This window comes from Canis aureus, chromosome 33 (genome assembly GCF_053574225.1).
Source record: "Canis aureus isolate CA01 chromosome 33, VMU_Caureus_v.1.0, whole genome shotgun sequence".
Taxonomy (NCBI): Eukaryota; Metazoa; Chordata; class Mammalia; order Carnivora; family Canidae; genus Canis; species Canis aureus.
The window spans coordinates 36,977,327-36,995,263 of NC_135643.1; the positions used below are offsets into that span (position 1 = coordinate 36,977,327).

General features: G+C 36.5%; 1 long non-coding RNA gene across 1 annotated transcript in view; it reads left to right on the forward strand.

The window, feature by feature from the left end:
• The first annotated feature begins 951 nt into the window (after window positions 1-951).
• The window catches only part of LOC144304273 (uncharacterized), a 32,407-nt gene continuing 15,421 nt past the window's right edge, over window positions 952-17,937 (forward strand). Inside the window, exons 1-2 of the long non-coding RNA XR_013371195.1 lie at window positions 952-1,043; window positions 17,631-17,812. This is a non-coding gene — a long non-coding RNA (uncharacterized LOC144304273). The remainder of the gene's footprint in view (window positions 1,044-17,630; window positions 17,813-17,937) is intronic.

Genomic DNA, 17,937 nt, shown 5'->3' on the forward strand with positions numbered 1-17,937 from the left:
TTTCTCCTATGAATAATTTATTCTATGAATAATTTAATAATTACTTATGGTTAACTAATAGACATTAACTAACTTGTAGTTATTAAGTCAGCACATAACAAATTTACATACAATGTTGGGCAAACCTAGTGCTTCATGCAGCATAGTTTAAATGATTGTTTCTGAATTCACTTAGAGGACATCATTTGCTGAAAGAGCATGTTTACCATTTGACAAGTGGTTAAAAAAAAGTAAGTGAAAAAAAAAAAAGTAAGTGAATCTATTTTCTTCATACAGTGGTTGTGAGACTTATTTTCAATAACACATGTAAAATACATTTTAAAACAATTAAATATTTACATTTAATCATGAACTTTATTTTAATGTTTAAAAAATTAAAATAAAGCATAGTACACCTATAACCAAAATTTTCTTCATACAAAAAGCACAAGTTGAATCTATAAAATATTTAAATATAAGAAAAATCTCACATTTTGCTACTCCTGATTTAATTTCCTAATTAGATAATTAAGTAATGGAGGAGTTTTAGTATGGTTAGAAAATTTTTTAAAAAGTTAATGTATTTAATATGTTTAAAATTTTCTAAATAAATAAAAATTCCACTAATAGAAATGTAGAAGAAAAGTTATTTTTTTGTGAACAATTGGTTAATGGTAGTCAAAATATGAGTTGGCATTCAGATGTGCTGGGTAATTAAAACACTTCATAAGCCAGTTGTACATAATTATATTGCATGAATATATTAGGGTTTTTTTTATATAATTCTAGTAGAATATGGTTTTGATTGATTTAATCCTCACAGTATTGTGGGTGTGTATAAGTCTAGTTGGAAATAGTCTTTGGCCTGCTAGTACAGCAGCAGATGCATTATTTGCATAAGTAGGATGTTATATGTGGGCTTGTATTTTTGGCTGCCTCTAGATTTATGACACCAATTCATTTTTTTTGCACAGATGGGAGAAAACCTGACAATGTGAAAAGAAGAGTTAATTGATTTCCCCTTTAAAAATTGTTACAATTATTCGACTTATATTTTCATACAGGTGAGTCTGACCACTCAAGGACATATAAGAAACAGTAAATTTTCAGGCATTCTATGATTGTAATACTAACAAATGAACTTGAAGATGATGCAAATAGGAGGAAGAATTAGTCATATTAACAAATAAATGTATTTATTCTGATTTGAAGGTGAGAGGGCACTTTGAACACTGAGTTGAAAACAAAATGGGGCGGGGCAAGCTGGCGGAGGAGGAGGGGCCTCACCTGACCCCGCCCGCAGCTGACCTAGATGACTTTCAAACCATCCTGAACACCTACCAATTGGCCTGAGATTTAAAGAGAGAACAGCCGGAAGCTACAGAGAGAAGGGCTTGCATTTCTAACAAGGTAGGAAGGTGGAAAAAAATAAAATAAAAAAGAATGCAGTGGGGGAGGGGTCCCACGAGGAGCAGACTAAGGCCCCCGGCAAGAGCCCCCAGGACAGGAGAGCCCAGCTCCGGAGAAGCGGGAACTTTAAAAATCTGCCCCGATTCCTCCCGGTCGGAAAGGCGCTCGCAGGGAGTTGGAGCAGGATCCCAGGAGGGGCAGTGGAGCCCCCGGTTCCCGGGGCCACTGACAGAGGAACTGCGCCCCGGGCAGGAGTGCGCCACACACCGCCCGCCGAGCAGGAAAGGGCTGGAACGCCTGCCCCTCGGCCTGGGGAGCAGCTCCGGGCGCTCGAGGCAGCTCCGCGGAGGGGGCTGCGGGGCGGGAGCAGCTCGGGGGGCTTGGGGGTGGCTCCGCGGAGGGGGCTGCGGGGCGGGAGCAGCTCGGGGGGCTCGGGGGCGGCTCCGCGGAGGGGGCTGCGCGGCCCGGGAGCGCGAATCCACCAGCGCAGGCTCCGGAGCACAGGGCGCCGGGACACAGCCCAGGATCCGGCCTCCCCCGGGACAGGCAGAGGCCGGGAGGGCCCAGGACAGCGAGGACGCTCCTGCCCCAGCTGAGCAGATCAGCGGCCCCGCCCGGAGCCTCCAGGCCCTGCAGACGGAGAGCTCGGGAGTTACTGCGGGGGCTGACTCCAGGGCTCCAGAGCTGGCCGCCGCCACTGTTGCTGTCCCTCCTGGTGTCACCTTGTGCCTGGGATGGATTGGCGCCACCAGGGAGCAGGGGTGTCACAGGATAAACAGCTCCCACTGAACCGTGCACCTGGCAGGGGGCTTAGCAGCGCCCCAGGTGCACACACTTGAGAATCAGCACAGCAGGCTGCTCCCCTAGAAGACCAGCTGGAAGAACAGGGGAAAAGCAAGTTCTTGACCAAGCAGCACTGGAAGTCGAGGGACTTACAGTATATAAAACCAGAGGGTACCCCTCCTTTTTTTTTCCTTCCTTTTTCCAGGACAACTCATTTTTATATCAGACTATAAATTTCCAACATTCTTTCTCTTTTCCCACCTTAACTACAATATTTTACCTTTTCATTTTTAAGATTCATCCTTTTTTACTTTCATATTTCTACAATTACATGTCTTAGATGTATTTTCCACTTCTACATTCCCTTCAACATACTCAACTTAATTTTGGAAGATATACAAGATATATTTTTTTGTTTTGTGTTTTTTGTTTTATCTGCCTCATTTTGTTCTACAATGGTGGAAGTTAATATTTTCTGAATATGAGCAGCATGCACCCAGAACCAAGTGGTATACCATGCTGGTTCATTCTGTGAGATTCCTCATTCCCATTCTGCCCCCCTCTTTTGTCTCATTTATGTTTTGGTGGTCAATGTTGGGGGCCTCTACAAGTATTTCTGGTTTATATAAATTTGGGACTGAGCATCTTCTAATGTACAGAACTTAATATACCCAGAATGAAGAGGATCACCTTCTAGGACCCCTCAGGTACACTACATTCTCCCTCCACTACAACTTTATCACCACCACCATCTCCCAGCCCCCTTCTTTTCTTCTTTTTTCCACTTGACTTTTGCTTTTTTCTCTTCTTTTTTTCTCTTTTTCTTTTTTTTCTTCTCCTTTGGGATTCGTGGCCTTTTATTTTTTACTACTTTGTTTTAAAATTTGTCTTTCACTTTAGTGGTCCTTTTGTTTTATTTCATTCTGATCTTTGTTTTCAATTTCTGGTTTCTGACTTCATCAGAATCATCTAGGGTGAAATTTATTTAGGTCATGGTTGATATTCTTGACTCAGCCCACTCATACAACCATGCTGCACTGAGCAAAATGACTAGAAGGAAGAACTCACCTCAAAAGAATCAGAAACAGTCCTCTCTCCCACAGAGTTACACAATTTGGATTATAATTTGATGTCAGAAAGCCAATTCAGAAGCACCATTATGAAGCTACTAGTGGCTCTGGAAAAAAGCATAAAGGTTCAAGAGACTTCATGACTACAGAATTTAGATCTAATCAAGCCAAAATTAAAAATCAATGAAATGAGATGCAATCCAAACTGGAGGTCCTAAGGATGAGGGCTGACGAGGTAGAAAACCAGTGAGTGACATAGAAGACAAGTTGATGGCAAGGAGGGAAGCTGAGGAAAAAAGAGAAAAACAATTAAAAGATCATTAGGAAAGGTTAAGGGAAATAAATGACAGCCTCAGAAGGAAAAATCTATGTTTAATTGGGGTTCCCAAGGGCGCCAAAAGGGACAGAGGTCCAGAAAGTGTATTTGAACAAATCATAGCTGAGAACTTCCCTAACTTGGAAAGGGAAACAGGCATTCAGATCCAGGAGAGAGAGAGATTCCCCCTAAAATCAATAAAAACCATTCAACACCCTGACATTTAATAGGGAAACTTGCACATTCCAAAGATAAAGAGAAGATCTTTAAAGCAGCAAGAGACAAGAAATCCCTAACCTTTACAGGGAGAAGCATTAGGATAACAGCAGACCTCTCCACAGAGACCTGGCAGGCCAGAAAGGGCTGGCAGGATATATTCAGGGTCCTAAATGAGAATAACCTGCAGCCAAGAATACTTTATACAGCAGGGCTCTCATTCAGAATAGGAGAGATAAAGAGCTTCCAAGATAGGCAGAAACTGAAAGAATATGTGACCACCAAACCGGCTCTGCAAGAAATATTAAAGAGGACTCCGTAAAAGAAAGAGGAAGTCCAAGAAAACAATCCACAAAAACAGGGACTAAATAGGTAGCATGATAACACTAAATTCATATCTTTCAATAGTAACTCTGAATGTGAATGGGCTTAATGATCCCATCAAAAGGTGCAGGGTTTCAGACTGGATAAAAAAGCAAGACACATCTATTTGCTGTCTACAGAGACTCATTTTAGACCTAAAAACACCTGTAGCCTGAAAAAAAAAAAAAAAAAAAAGGTTGGGGAACCATTTACCATTCAAATGGTCCTCAAAAGAAAGCAGGGGTAGCCATCCCTCATATCACATAAAGTTTATCCCAAAGACTGTAGTAAGAGATGAAGAGTGACACTATATCATACTTAAAGGGTCTGTCCAACAAGAAGACCTAATAATAATGAATATTTATGCCCTTACTGTGGGAGCTGCAAAGTATATGAATCGATTAATAACCAAAATAAAGACATATTTAGATAATAATACACTAATAGTAGGAGACTTCAACACGGCACTTTCTGCAAATGACAGATTTTTTAAGCACAACATCACCAAAGAAATAAGAGCTTTAAATGATACACTGGACCAGATGGATTTCACAGATATTTACAGAACTTTGCATCCAAATGCAACTGAGTACACATTCTTCTCAAGTGCACATGGAACTTTCTCCAGCATAGCCACACATTGGGTCACAAATCAGGTCTCAACCAATACCAAAAGATTGGGATTGTCCCCTGCATATTTTCAGGACACAAGGCTTTGAAATTTGAACTCAATCACAAGAAGAAACTTGGAATAAACTCAAACACATGGAGGTTAAAGACCATCCTGCCAAAAGATGAAAGGGTCAACCAGGAAATTAGACAAGAATTAAAAAGAATCATGGAAACTAATGAGAATGAGATACAACTTTTCAGTTTTTGTGATACAGCAAAAGCAATCCTGATAGGGAAATACATTGCAAAAGCATCCCTAAAAAAATTGGAAAAAACTCAAATACACAAGCTAAACTTGCACCTAAAGGAACTGGAGAAAGAACAGCAAATAAAACCTACACCCAGCAGAAGAAGAGAGTTAATAAAGATCTGAGTAGAACTCAATGAAATAGAGACCAAAAGAAAAGTAGAACAGATTAAAAAAAAAAAAAAAGGAGTTGGTTCTTTGAAAGAATTAATAAGATATATAAACCCCTAGATGGCCTTATTAAAAAGAAAAAAAGACTCGAATTAATAAAATCATGAATGAAAGAGGAGAGATTACAATCAATACCAAGGAAATACAAATCATTTTAAAAACATATTATGAGCAGCTATATGCCAATAGATTAGGTAATCTAGAAGAAATAAATGCATTTATGGAAAGCTAAAAATCACCAAAACTGGAACAGGAAGAATTAGAAAACCTGAACAGGCCAATAACCAGTGAAAATTGAAACAGGACAAAAACCTCCCAGGACACAAAAGTCCAGGGCCAGATGGCTTCCCAGGGGAGTTCTATCAAATGTCTAAAGAAGAAACCATACCTATTCTACTAAAGCTGTTCCAAAAGATAGAAAGGGATGGAATACTTCCAAACTCATTTTATGAGGCCAGCATCACCTTAATTCCAAAACCGGACAAAGACCCCACCAAAAAAGAGAATAATAGACAAATATCCCTGATGAACTCGGATGCAAAAAGTATTCTCAACAAGATACTAGCCAATAGGATCCAATAGTACATAATGAAGACTATTCACCATGACTAAGTGGGATTTATCCCCGGGATGCAAGGCTGGTTCAACACTCGTAAAACAATCAATGTGATAGATTATATCAACAAGAGAAAAACCAAGAACCATATGATCCCCTCAATAGATGCAGAGAAAGCATTTGACAAAATACAGCATCCATTCCTGATCAAAACTCTTCAGAGTGTAGGGATACAGGGAATATTCCTCAGCACCTTAAAAGCTGTATATGAAAAGCCGACAGTAAACATCATTCTCAATGGGAAAATCTGAGAGCCTTTCCCCTAAGATCACAAACACGACAGGGATCTCCACTCTCACCACTGCTAATTGACATAGTACTGGAAGTCCTAGCCTCAGCAATCAGACAACAAAAAGAAATAAAAGGCATTCAAATTGGGAAAGAAGTCAAACTCTCCCTCTTTGCAGATGACGTGATACTGTATGTAGAAAACCCAAAAGACTCCAACCCCAAGATTGCTAGAACTCATACAGCAGTTCAGCAGTGTGGCAGCATACAAAAATCAATGCCCAGAAATCAGTGGCATTTCTTTACTCTAACAATGAGACCAAAGAAAGAAAAATTAAGGAGTCAATCCCATTTACAATTGCACCCAAAAGCCTAAGATACCTAGAAATAAACCTAACCAAAGAGGTAAAGGATCTATACCCTAAAAACTACAGAACACTACTGAAAGAAATTGAGGAAGACACAAAGATATGGAAAAAATATTCCATGCTCATGGATTGGAAGAATATTGTGAAAATGTCTATGCTACCCAGGGAAATTTACACATTTAATGCAATCCCTATCAAAATACCATGGACGTTCTTCAGAGAGTTGGAACAAATCGTCTTAAGATTTGTGTGGAATCAGAAAAGACCCCAAATAGCCAGGGGAATTTTAAAAAAGAAAACCATAGCTGGAGGCATCACAATGCCAGATTTCAGGTTGTACTACAAAGCTGTGGTCATCAAGACAGTGTGGTACTGGCACAAAAGCAGACACATCAATGGAACAGAATAGAGAAGAACCCAGAAATGGGCCCTCAACTCTATGGTCAACTAATATTTGACAAAGCAGGAAGGACTATCCACTGGAAAAAGGACAGTCTCTTCAATAAATGGTGCTGGGAAAATTGGACAGCCATGTGCAGAAGAATGAAACTAGACCATTCTCTTACACCAGACACAAAGATAAACTCAAAATGGATGAAAGATCTAAATGTGAGACAAGATTCCATCAAAATCCTAGAGGAGAACACAGGCAACACCCTTTTTGAACTTGGCCACAGAAACTTCTTGCAAGATAACATCTATGAAGGCAAGGGAAACAAAAGCAAAAATGAATTGTTGGGACTTACGATAATAAACTTCTGCACAGCAAAAGAAACAGTCAACAAAACTCAAAGACAACCTACAGAATGGGAGAAGATATTTGCAAATGATGTATCAGATAAAGGGCTAGTTTCCAAGATCTATAAAGAACTTATTAAACTCAACAGCAACCCAATAATGAAATGGGTAGAAGACATGAACACAAATTTCACCAAAGAAGACATACACATGGCCAACAAGCACATGAGAAAATGTCCCACATCACTTGCCATCACAGAAATACAAATCAAAACCGCAATGAGATACCACCTTACACCAGTGAGAATGGTGAAAATTAACAAGACGGGAAACAACAAATGTTGGAGAAGATGTGGAGAAAGGGGAACCCTCTTGCACTGTTGGTAGGAATGTGAACTGGTACAGCCCTTCTGGAAAACTGTGTGGAGGTTCCTCAAAGAGTTAAAAATAGAACTGCCCTGTGACCCAGCAATTGCACTGCTGGGGATTTACCCCAAAGATACAGATGCAGTGAAATGCCAGTACACCTGCACCCCGATGTTTATAGCAGCAATGTCCACAATAGCCACACTGTGGAAGGAGACTTGATGTCCTTCAACAGATGAATGGATTAAGATGTGGTATATGTATACAATGGAAGATTACTCAGCCATTAGAAATGACAAATACTCAACAATTGCTTCAACATGGATGGAACTGGAGGGTATTATGTTGAATGAAGTAAGTTGATTGGAGGACAAACATATGGTTTCACTCATGCAAGGAATATAAAAATTAGTGAAAGGGATTATAGAGGAAAGGAGAGAAAATGAGTGGGAAAAATCAGAGAGGGTGACAGAACATGAGACTCCTAACTTGAGCAACGAACAAGGGGTGGTGGAAGGGGAGGTGTGCAGGGGGATGGGGTGACTGGGTGAGGGTAACTGAGGAGGGTACTTGACAGGATGAGCACGGGGTGTTAAATGTTGGCAAATCAAACTCCAATAAAAAAAAAAGAAGAAAAAAGAAAAAAAGAAATGGCTTATATTTTCAGAAAAGAATATACATTCTTTGCTTCCATAAAGTATTAAATGATTAAATAAATGGCCATGTTTTTACTGAAAAAATATAAATTATACTAAACTATACCAATATGCCATTTTATTCTTTGAAAACCTTCTCTTTCTTATTCTAAAATATTCTTGACTGTGCATTACATATTTAAAATACTTAGTAATTGGATATTGAATTTTCCTGTTGAGATACTGCCTGACAAGAAATAGATACTACTATAAAGATTTTCTTAAAAATTGAAAAATAAAAAAAATTAAAAATAAATGATTTCAGTTGAAGTCGGTATAAATTATAGCATCATACTTTATAACCTTGATAAAGTATTGATTTTTTTTTTGTTTTAAGGATACCTTAAGAGGAAAAAAAATTTGAAAAGAAAATTTCTCTTTTCAAATAGACTGTATAATATATCTTATGTTTTTTCACTACAAATATGTATATTTTATGCATATATATGTATGTATGTATTTATGTATATTATATGTAAATATACAATATATGTATGTTTATATATATCTATACAGTCCGTGTGTGTATATATATTTGCATGTGTGTTACAGATATATAAGACAAATCAACTTTTTTTTCTTCAGAGTTTAGACTCTAGTGACAGAGATTTAATGTTTGAGTGAGTATGATGGTAGAAAAAAACATGACAGATGAATTGAACTACACTTTCTAGAAACAGAAACAAGACAGTGTTGTTTAGTCACATGACCTGTCACAAATAAAAGCAAAGAAAAGAAAACACTGTGAATTAAGGAAAATTTATAAGCAATGTTTTGCTGTCATTAATGAAGTAGTTAGGGAAAACAACTAAGCTTGAGATATAAATGGGTGCCATTTTGTGTGTATAAAGAAAAAGACCTTGAACTTTATCCTGTGAGCCTATAATTATTTTGGTGAAGAGATTAAATGATAACAATTGTTTCTTTAAAAAGATCATTTTGTAGCTAGGTGGGAAATAAATTTAATGAGTTAAGACCAGAAGCTAGGATACCAGATGGAGAATGTTGCCATTTATTAGAATAAATGTTATGGAGTTTGAATACATCAAGTAGTAATGGAAGTAGAGAAATGGGATACTATAAGTAGTAATTATGAATGCATATGAAAACTGTGGGGTACCTGGGTGGCTCAGTTGGTTATGTGGCTGACTGTTGGTTTCAGTTCAGGTCATCATCTCAGAGTGTTGAGATCAAGCCCTGTGTGGGGCTCTGCATTGAGCATACAACTGGCTTGGGATTTTCTCTTTCCCTCCGCTACTCCCCACTCACACTTTCTCTTTCTCTTCCTCTAAAAAAATAAATAAAATAATAAATAAAATAAAATAAAATAAAATAAAATAAAATAAAATAAAATAATAAAATAAAATAAATAAAATAAAATAAAATAAATAAAATAAAATAAATAAAATAAAATAGTTTGTCACTCATCTCTTTTTAAAATACTAAAATATCATTCTCTAATTTTATTTGGCATTTCAAAATATCTACATAACTAAAACAAAATTAGGGGCACCTGAGTGGCTCAGTCAGTTAAGTATCTGCCTTCAGCTCAGGTCATGATCTCAGGGTCCCAGGATTGAGCCCTGCACTGGGCTCCCTGCTCAGTGGAGTGTCTAGTTCTCTTTCTCCCTCTGCAACCCTGACTCATGCTCTCTCTCTGAAATAAATACAATCTTAAAAATATAAAGCAAAACGATCATTTTGTAATAGAGATAAAATGATATATTCACATTAGTATAGATAAATACAGATAGATAATAGATCAATAGAGATTGATAGATAAATTATAGATACATGAAAAATACTCAATGTTAATGTTAATAAAAACAGGAATTGGAATGTGAACTTGACCATGTTTGCGGTTAAGCTGAAGAATATTTTATTCAGAGTTATTGTTGAAGCATAAATACAACTCCATTTTTACTTTATTTTTAGATTTTATAATGTCTGAGGCACTTTTAAATATATATATTCTAAATTGTAAGTAACTGGCTGGGAAAAGAACTAACTGACCTTCTTTTTAACAAGCCAGAAATCTCACTGAGGTTTTTAACTTTATGTGAAGAGCAAAAAATTAGGTGCAGATGGAAAACTGGGAGTTCATGGCCTAAAAAGTGACTGCAACTACACACAACATATAAACTTCCACTATTCCAACACTAATCAGATTTTATTATTTTTATGACCATGTTTTTCTATATGTAAATGTTTATATACAGTTAAAAATATGCAATTCTGAGGAATAAAAAAAAGTCTGTGGAATAATATTACAGAATGAGGATCTTTATTTGTTGTCATTGCATGGCAAGAAAATACAACAAAGATAATATCTATGACTATGATAGAGATCTAAATGCTAACCTTGAAACTAAAGGATTTGAAGTGTTATCTCACAGCTTTTGTGGGTTGCCTACTTCCCATCTCCCCAAAGAACAACACAATGAAAGCCAAATGTTTATCAATGGGTTATACCAAAGGGAAAGATCCCCCAAATTACAAGATCTAGAGCTCATAAGGGGGTGGCAGGGATATCTGTCCAACCTTCCCTCCAAAGAGAAAGATTCCCCATTAAATATATATTCTCTGATGGACAGGGAAAAAGCACTGCTAAGTTCATTACCCTGGAATGTAAGCAAATGTTTCCAAGGAAAAGAGGAAGAGGATTTTATATTTCCCAATCACTCTGTGGCTCTTTATATTGAAGATATTTTAGAGACACTATTTCAATTTAGATAAACTCTCTCCAGTTTCTAATGCTCTGCTGTCTGTTATGTGAGCATTCTTTCAATACCCTTTGCTCAGAAGGTCTAGACAATGCAGATGCATAGCCTCCAAGAATTGTTTTCTAATACAACCAGGGTCTAATTTTTTATTTACTTAATAATTACTATTGTATATTCCAAATATTTGGAAAGAATATTATCACGAACACCCATGAATATATATTCCTCTACTTCATTTAATTTTAATATTTTGCCAGATTTAACTTATTTTATTCACTGTGGTAAACAGAGTAACAGCCACCTCCAAGATCTCCATGTTATAATTTGTGACACCTGTGAATATGTTATCTTACGTGGCAAAAGGGCTTTGAAAATCTGATGAAGTTAAAGATCTTGGTCTGTGGACATTATCCTGCATAATTAAAGTGGACCTAATACAATGAGTTCTAATAAGAGATTGGTGGAAGGGTCAGAGTCAGAGAGTGATTGAAAGATGCTACACTTCTGGCTTTGAAGTTCAAGAAAGAGGCCATGAAACAAGATATTCAGATAGTTTCTAGAAGCTAAAAACTACAAGGGAATGGATTTTCCCCTCAAGCCTCCAGAAGGAGTGAAGCCCAGCTGACACTTCAATTTTAACCCTGTGAAACTCATTTAAGATTTCTGACTTCCCTCCTGGGATCCCCTGACTACTTAATTTCTTTTTAATTTGCATACATTAAGGTTTACTCTTTGTGCTATAAGATTCTATGGGTTTTGAAAAACAATGTCTTTTGCTCACCATTATATATCAAACACAATACCTGTATTGTCCTAAAAAATTCTATCTTACTTATTCACCTCTCCCCACCCCAACCCCAAACCCAGCCTAATGTTTATTATGTTTGTCTTTTCATGAATGTCATACAATTGTAATCATGTGGTATCTGATTTCTCAGATTAACTTATTTAACTTAGAAATATGGAGAAAAATAAAATAAAATAACATTCACAGGTTAATTGTCAAGATATATAAGATCAGCATTAGTAGTAATGCATTTGTGTTGATATAAATGTGTCTTAAATATCTAGTTTTTCTAAATACTTTTCTAGATTGAAATAGTGGAAGGTAAATAAAAATAAAACATATCATCTGAACATTTTTCTTAGTAAAGGTTTGCAGTAGAAGATATTACCTAAATGAGAACCTAAAAAGTGATGCAGTTTATATCAGCATGAGTTAATTTTAAGATCTATTTTGAACCTCATCTAAACCATCTGGGGAGAAATTCCTTCAGGGAAAATAAAGACACTTTGCATTATGATTCTATTTGCTACCATTAGCAGACATTGCAGGCTTGTTAATCACATCTGTTCTTCAACATTATCTGGCCGTATGTTTATGCAGATGAAACATTAACACTCATTGATTGCACAATTCCATTAATCTCCACCATTCTACCCACAAACAAAATATTCTCCAGTGACATGATCTTTCAAATACTGTAATTTATATATTGATTAAATGTTATCCATTGAGTTATCCCAATTCTGACCTTCACTTCTCCATCCTCTCTCTTGCACTCTGAAGATCCATTCTGTGGTGACCAAAAGAAAATGAATTATATATTCTTGTGATCTTTACAGGATCCACCCCAAATTCCTTGCCTTAAGAGAAATTTCCTCTTTCCCAAGAATATCCATTTATTGTAGTGCTTATCTTTTAACTCCCTATGGCCTTTGTTCAAACTCCCATGTTGTCTGTGTATGGCATTAAAACCTTCACCCTCAGCTGTGATTTCGCAATCTTCTAGTCACTCAGTCATTGTATTTTATTGAATTCTTTGTTTCAGTCTCAATGTCTTCCTATCTACTCATCTCTCTCTCTCTCTCTCTCTCTCTCTCTCTCTCCCTTCATGTCTCTCCCTCCACTATCTCTTTCTGTCCACTTATACACATACAACATAAAAAATTATCCTTTCCATATGGGTATACTATAGAATTAAAATTCATGGGCACCTGGGTGGCTCAGTCGGTTAAGCATCTTCCTTCCGCTCAGGTCAGATCCTGGGATGGAGCCCTGCATCAGGCTGGGCTCCCTGCTCAACAAGGAATCTGCTTTTCCCTCTACTTCTCAACCCCCCACCCCACCATGCTTTCTTTTTCTCTCACTCTCTCTCAAATAAATAAATTATCTTTAAAAAGTTTTCAATATTATTTTCTCAGGGAATATACATTTTAACCTCAGAAAAGTACAAGCAATGGACTATGCTTACAGGAAAATTAATGAATAATAACAAATATCTTATATTCTCTCATAGTTCTCTAAAATAATCTTTTATTACCACACTTTCTCTAGCACATAACCATTAAATCTTGAGAGGTAATTTGAGAACATTCATTCAGTTACAAATTGTGTAGAGTGATTACACTGTTCCAGGTAGCTTCTGAGGATGAAAGAATAAAAAAGAATAGATTTAGTCCAGTGAAGAGGAAGACATTCAAATGAAGAATTAAAATATAGTGTGATTTTTGTTGTATTGAATATATGAATGTAATATAAGTGTTCAAGGAAGGATTTACTGACCTTACTTTGTGGTGGCACAAAGTTTTGATAAGAGGAAAACACGTAAAAACTATGATAAAACTGTGTATTTTCATTCATTAAAGACAATCAGAAACATACCTGTAATAATAATATTATTATATAATGCATAATTATATATAATATTAATATTAATAATAATAATAATAATAATAATACTTGCGGCAATAGAGATCACACTCCATGAGGAGCAGTAAGGTAGCTCAATAAAAGACAGTAAGAAGGGGTTTATTATAGAATCTGTACTTGTGTTAGGTCACTTGGGGGAAAGAATGACTCCTATTTATCTGTAGTTAGAATTGCCAGATATTGTGCTGTTTTTTTTCTCTCTTTTTTTAGTTATCACTTACACTTATTTTACAACTTTTTTGTTCTCTTTTAATGATGTTTCTTTATTCTTTCATTAAATACTTACTGAGTGACTATGTGGTAAGGTCCCCATGAATGTACATAAATACAGCCTGAGAGATATTTTTATTTTTTAATTTTTCTTTGTTTATATATCTTCTGACCCCCTTCACCCATTTCTCTGAATTTTTTAAACATAAGCTTATTGAGGTCTTAAGCAAATTGGTCACTTTTGACTACATTTCTCTCTGACACATAAGAGGGTTCTTTGAAAAGTGATCCAGGTGATGTATCTCCATATATAACTCAACAAGAAACATAGATTGGAGATTATAGGATTTTTTTCTTTCTTATATTTTTTGGGGGGATAGACTTATTGTATTTAATGATGGAGAGAAACTTCATAATATGCCCACATCAGTCAATGTTATATGATCGCGTAACCTGATCTATTTTTGTACATACCAATAAGTCATTTGCAATATTTAAATGTATCCTAAGTACCTCCTCTTATTTGCATTTCATTGCTTACATTTTCTCATTTTTCTTCTCAAAATATGTAATTCATCCCAGGTAAATCAGACAATTTTCTATCAAATCTTAGTAGAAAGGGACATGTTTTGAGCAAGGAAATAGTGCAACATCAATCTTCATCATTAGAAAAATAATTCAGGGATCCCTGGGTGGCGCAGCTGTTTAGCGCCTGCCTTTGGCCCAGGGCGCGATCCTGGAGACCACATCGGGCTCCCGGTGCATGGAGCCTGCTTCTCCCTCTGCCTATGTCTCTGCCTCTCTCTCTCTCACTGTGTGTCTATCATAAATAAATAAAAATTTAAAAAAAAAAGAAGAAAATGGAGCATGTGGCTATACTTAAAAAAAAGAAAAAGAAAAAGAATTCATCATTAAAAGCTTCCCTAATTAAGATTCACCTAATGTTTTCAGTCTGTAAAGGTGAGAGGAGCTTTCAGGCAAAAAGCCCACTAGTTCTCTCCTTTTGCTGCAATTGAACACTCACAAAGATATTCCAATCTTTCAAATATTTTTGGTTAAACTCATGTATCTTGCTGTTTAAGAAACACCAGAAGATAAAGGAATGGCTGTAATGGACCCAGTGAGAATTCACTTCAAATCACTGGAAGGAAATGTAGGGTTCAGTCTCCCCACCAGCCTAAAACTGCATCTGCATGTCACATCACCTGATGGGAGACTGGATGATTTGCCTGGCTGCAGCTTTCACCCCAGCCTCTGCAGAGCTCTATCGTCATTAGGCCAATTTGTACCTGTATTATTTCAGCTCCCTAGGTCTGCCCCAGTATGTTGAATGCAAATTTTACCACCTGCCACATATTCACATTTTTTTTTCTTTTTAGTCTGATAAGATCCCATGCTTTAATCTGATAAGACCTAGTATCTGGGTCTTCTCAAAAATTAAAAAATCTGATTATTATTACTAAATGTCAAACCTATATAAAGAGAATGTGTTTTTAAGCCACCAGTATTGCTTTAAAAATATTTGATTACATATTTTTCTGGAGAAGTCCCCACACACACAAGATGCACAGATGCACTTCCACACAAAAATTCATCTAAATTCTAGGATTTAAGCTTTAAGCTCATATATGGGGCCTTCTTAGAACCATGAATCCCAGATTAAGTACCACTGTCTCTCATTCTCCTCTCTACTGTTACTTACAGTAATAGATTTTCTAGACTTTCTTGGTGTTGCTTCATTATTACTTGGAATTTAGCCTATGAATGCAATCACTATGCACCTGGCCATATGCTGATTCTAGAAAAATGGCCCAATACTATACAGAAATGTCCTTTGAGGTAGGATCTGGAAAACTTCCACACACAAAGCAGCAACCCTCCCCATCTGGCCTTGATTTTTCTTGTAGAATTTGTATGATAGACACTGCAGATGCAGCACTGCCCACATTTAAAAAAAAAAATAGTGCTTTAAAATCCTGAATTTTTAGATTGGTAAGCACAAGATGACCTAGACTTTAAGTCACAGTTGGAAAAGCTGAGCAATAGTATTTTATTTCAGGGTTGGCATCTATCATCCTCAATATCCAAAAGGAAAAATGTTTTCTTATGTGAAAGTTGTAATTAAAACTAATTTCCAAGTTGCTATTTCATTAAGACTTTTTTTTTTTAATTTTACTTGTTTAATTTAGCTAATTCACAGAGGGCTGCATTGATTTGGTTCTCTGAAGAGAACATAAAACTTTGAAAAGACTATCGTCCAGGAATTACAACTCCAGTTTTAGTAATATCTCTCTGATTGCTTGTTTGGTTGGTGTTCTTAGCATTACTACAATATTTATCATCTTTTATTTATTTTATTTTATTTTTTTGAAGATTTTTTATTTATTTATTCATGAGAGACACAGAGAGAGAGAGGCAGAGACACAGGCAGAGGGAGAAGTAGGTTCCATGCAGGGAGCCCAATGTGGGACCTGATCCCGGGACTCTAGGATCACGCCCTGGGCCGAAGGCAGGTGCTAAACCACTGAGCCACTCAGGGATCCCCGTTATCATGTTTTAAATGAACTTAATCCTCTTCATTTACCACAATATTGCAACACTTTAGTATTCCTGATTTAGATGGAATGAATGAGAGAAGTTGGAAAGAAAGGAAGGAGGGAAGAGAGGAAGGGAAGTTAAGAAGGGAAGGGAAGAAGAAAACAATAAAAAAATATTCCTGGTTTAGGGTTATAGGACTACAAGAAAGATTTAATTTAGCCCATGGCTGTGTGCTCTAATTTAGAATATATAAATCCTGATGATACTTCCTGAAATGTAATCCATTTGAAGTCCTGTCCAGCACAGTTCAGTACAAGAGTGTATTTTATTTAAGAATCCCCATTTAGGAATCCAGGGTGGATCAGTGGTTGAGCATCTGCCTTTGGCTCAGGTGGTAATCCCGGTCCCGATGGAGTCACACATCAGGCTCCCCTTAGGGAGCCTTCTTCTCCCTCTGCCTCTCTCTTTGTGTCTCTCATCGATAAATAAATAAAATATTAAAAAAAAAACCTGCATTTAACAGACAACAACAACAACAAGGAAATATCCTTTCATAGGGTGTTATATGGGATCCAATTTCTGACCTCAGAATCTTCTCCCTAATTCCCCACACATTCCTTTTCTTGAACTTCACTCATCAGTGCCTCAAACTCTGCTTATTCACCCTAAGTCCACTTAGCATCTAATTTCTTCTCTCCCAGCTCTTTATTTACAGATTGTCCTTGCCCATTTACAGATTCTTTATAATAAATATCTAGGGATTAATTTAGGAAGGACATATTTTTTATGGTGTAGCAGAGAGGATATTTCTACATAAGTTTGCTCATTAGATCATTCATATTGTCTCAATATAGAGTGATAGTTAAAAGTACAATCTTTTGCTTCAGGTATACTAGAAATTGAGCCTTGTTAGCTATTAAAACTGGAAGATGTTACATATGTTCTTTCAACTCTAAATATTGAACATATGGTTTTGAGCTCATAGAGTTGTTGTGAAGGTTAAATGATATAATGCATATAACATTGAATCTAGAATCCAGACTAATCATGCAAGACAAGCCAGTTGGTATAATAACTAAACCTACAATAACAGTTATTTAGGAATCTTCATGAAACTCTATGAAGTAAGTACTACTATTGAAAATTAAGGAAGTGAAAATATTATGAAATTAAAACTTCACACATATTATCTTATTCCATCCTCACAGGAACCCAAGCTTACTAAACTTATTACTAGTTTTGATAAAGCAAGAGAGGAACTGAGAGTCTATATAGTTTGCTGAAGCTTACAGCTCCTATGTGATGGTGTTGGGCCTACAATGCAGGTCTCCTGATGGCAGCCCTTGGAACTTTGAATTCCTTATGACCATATTTCAAATCCCAGTAAAATGTAAGTATCAGCAATGTATTTTGGGGAATTTGTCAGGAAAAATTGATTGCAGTCCTCGGTTTAGTTTTATATACATATATGTTTTAGTTTTGAATCCTTTTGATTTGATAAAATTTTTTGTCTTA